Source organism: Labeo rohita, unplaced genomic scaffold (genome assembly GCF_022985175.1).
Source record: "Labeo rohita strain BAU-BD-2019 unplaced genomic scaffold, IGBB_LRoh.1.0 scaffold_71, whole genome shotgun sequence".
In the NCBI taxonomy this organism is placed as follows: Eukaryota; Metazoa; Chordata; class Actinopteri; order Cypriniformes; family Cyprinidae; genus Labeo; species Labeo rohita.
This window is the reverse complement of record NW_026129645.1, coordinates 587,413-591,051: the sequence shown is the minus strand read 5'-3', so window position 1 is coordinate 591,051 and position 3,639 is coordinate 587,413. Positions and strand designations below refer to the sequence as shown.

The 3,639-nt window shown below is 30.5% G+C and overlaps 1 long non-coding RNA gene across 1 annotated transcript; it reads right to left on the bottom strand.

Annotated features, from left to right (window-relative positions):
- Positions 1-2,057: 2,057 nt before the first annotated feature.
- Positions 2,058-3,392, bottom strand: LOC127161671 (uncharacterized). The gene is made up of 3 exons (XR_007827136.1): positions 3,272-3,392; positions 2,994-3,094; positions 2,058-2,813 (listed from the first exon to the last, which is right to left on the bottom strand). It is a non-coding gene; the product is annotated as an uncharacterized LOC127161671 (long non-coding RNA).
- Positions 3,393-3,639: the final 247 nt, after the last annotated feature.

Here is a 3,639-nt window from a genome sequence, read left to right as displayed (position 1 = left end):
CCAACTTTTTAAATAGTATTATCTTGCAAATTCATATAATTTACAAAAATGCTAAAAGTGTTTTATTTTTTGTTGTTGTTAGAATTATATAGTGAATACCAGATTTCCAATGTGATTTCCCTGCTCAGTGGTCTCGTCAGTTGTTATATAGCACTGTTCATTAACAGTATTTTTAACGCCTAATTTAATAAAATAGGCTGTGAAACTTTGATGGTACAAAATTCTTACTTATTTTACTAAAGCATTCATTTACAGTTATTTGTGATGCTGAAGATGGGGGCAGTGAATGACCAGCGCTCTCTTCCAGCTTCAATACCACGACTGAAGTGAGACCCTTGAGCAAGGCACCGAACCCCAAACTGCTCTCCAGGTGATGCAGCAAAAATGGCTCCTTATTTTTCTGTGTGTTCACTGCTCACTCACCCACTTTAAACTATCCAGCACTGTGCCTACATATCTAGTTTAACGTGAATACTAGAATTACTAGTGTGATGTCACTGATATTTGCTGTAAATCTGGTGCATCTCTACATGCACACAGTGCTGCTTACACGTGGCTACTTGGTTTCACACATGGTACTGTGGGGGTTTAGCTCAAGGGACCCAAAACAAGTACTTTTAAGATGGGTGGAAAGCAGGGGATTTAACCACAAGTTCTATATGTTTCCAAAGACAGACTCACACTTCACAATTTATGATTTTTATAAAAATGTACCATGACGTACTATGTAAATGCAATGCACATGAATCATAGAAACACCTTCATGTAATACATCAATGTGTAAAACCTGATTTTATGTAGGTCAAACAATAAACACATTTTCTATATTAGTTAAAATCATTATATTTGTGAATACTTCTGACTTTTTTTCTTTTGCTTTTCCTCATGAGCCCTACATTTTCACCACTTAAAGTACCACTATGTAAAAACTATATATATATAACTACATATATTTTTTTATTTTATTTATTTACTTATTTTTTACATAGTACCACTATGTAAAAACTATATATATATATATATATATATATATATTATTATTATTATTATTATTATTTATTTATTTTTTTTTTAATCAAAGCCTTTGAGAAAGACCCTATAAATCCTTGTGTAATGGCTTTGACATTTTGAGTCTATTAACTGTTGTACATCCACAGCAATAGATAATTCAGTATTAAGAGTGAATGTGTTACAGCACATATTAATATCAGATTGTCTGACAGTAAATATGTAGACCCAGTATACAGTCAGCCAGCAAGCTGCAACGCTGCTCGGTTTCCATTTGAGGTTAAGACAACTGTGAGAACGGAGATGCATAAATGTATAAAGATACCGGAAAAAAACTGCACTCAGTCTAAGGTTAAACCTCCACTCTACACAAAGTTGACAGACCCTGTTTGTCATTGGCTGACAACTGACCAAACAAGTGGAACATATTTACGGTTTTGGTTTAGCACTTCAGTTGAGTTTAACCGCACTGTGTAGCCTGTATTTTTGTATCCAATGTGTATCATATTGGCCTCATGCACACAAAATACAAAATAAAAAAAAAAAACAATGTCATAAGATTTTTAATGGTTTATTTAATATTAAGTTATTATTAATCATTTTAATTCAATTTAATGCATCTGACAGTGATGTTTCTGAGTTTATAGATCAGCGTGACATTATTTAAAATGATGCTGCTTGTGTTTTTATTTAAATAAAATCATGTTTACGTGAAATACTTATATATTTATACACTATTTATATATTCAAACTATTGCAAACCTAATTGGGAGTCATAGTAAGCTAAGTAAGCATATTAAGCTACATATATAGTTTAATGTTTAGTAATAAAATAATGTTTTCCATTCCAAATATTTACAATGAAAAAACATAACACAAATGAATAATACAAAATGAAGTTATTAAGCCATTACATTTTTATTTATCCACCAACAATGACTTACATTTTTATACAGATTAATTTATACAGGCATTAATCAAAGCATTTTAACAATATAAGCAATTCTCTCTTCTCTCTCTCTCTCTCATCTTTCAGATATTGCTACCTCTTCTGGGTCCAACAGCATTGAAAACTAAACCAAACAAGTTTTAAAAATCATTCAATTTGTTTCAAGAAATAGTTTTCAGAGACCAATGACAGAAAAAAGATCTAGGTCTTCCAATTAAGAAAGTAGATCAACTAGTGAACAAAAACATTCTTAAACACATATTTAATTTTAAGCAAAGGTTTCATTTATTTTGATGCCACAAACCCAAAAATATTATAATTCCCTAACAGGGCAGCTATAATATACAGTATATGAAATATTCTAGCTATAATAAGTATTTGCTTTCTATTAATAAGAAATTTGTGTATTTTTCTGTCAATTATTAGAGTACTGTTAGCTGTACTATAAATTTGAAGAGTAATATACAACTATGGCTGTTGATGCGTTAAAATAATTGTGATTAATTTCTAAACTTTTTTTAACTTTTCCATCTTTAGAAAGCAGATTGAAGCAGTTACATCAATAAAACTGCAGCACACTCAATCAAATTATGTTTTTCATTAATTCATTTTTAAAAAGTCTTTACCCAGTTTAAAAACCTCTGATCTTCTGAATGCTAGTATGTTAAACTGGCTAACGTTTTGCAGGTTAAGTCTTTCTACCAAACAGTTTGTGGTTAGACGTTTGCATGAGCATCAAGAAAGTGGCATATGTGCAGCAAGCACACGTTTATGATTTTGGCGGCTTTAGGGCAGCATATATGACCTGGCTGATACAATTTATTTGACGCAGCTTGGTAAAGTCGACTTCAGCATACTAAAAAAAAAAAAAACACAAAAAACAAACACAATGAGGAAAACAAAATTAGCATTTAAGGTGCAGTTGTCTCTGAAGCAAAATGAATGTTTTTAAATACTATCGTTGGAATAATAGGTCAGCAAAAATCCTTGCTTACAGAAATACATTTTATACATTTAAAATTTTCACATGATTTACCTGTAATTGGTTTGAGTCCTGATGCTGTTTTATATCAGTGTTAGATGAAGCTGATGTTTCTGCAGACTTTCTTGTTCCAACAAAAAAAACTTTTACTAGCCCTAAAACAAAACTAGTCAGATTCAGTATTTACTAAAGGTTGTAATATTATTTCTTGAATTTTAAAAATATTATGTAAGTCACATAAATGGCAAAATAACAATAAAATGGTCTGAATTAAAAAAAAAAAAAATTACACTAGAGAAGATCATAATTATATTTTGCAGAAATTAACTCACCGATCACTACAATGATTAAAAGTCCATTCATCAGGGCAGATATGATTATAATAATCTGATATTGTGTTTGATTCTGATCAGTAAACTCCACCACTGTATGATTGTGACACTCAGTTAGTTGAGTTGATTCAAAAAAAAAAAAAAAAAAAAAAGTGTCCACAGTCTGTTAAAGTAACAGTTGTTACACTGATGATACAAAGTTTGTGATTTTGTAAAACTGAAAATTGTGATAATATGAGAAATGAGTATCTAAAAAATTGAAGTAGTAAATGACAAATGTAAAAGTAGTGATTAACAAAATCTCTTGATCACTGAATGAACAAATGAACTCACCAGTGATGTATATTCTGGTGCTGTTGCTGAGTTTT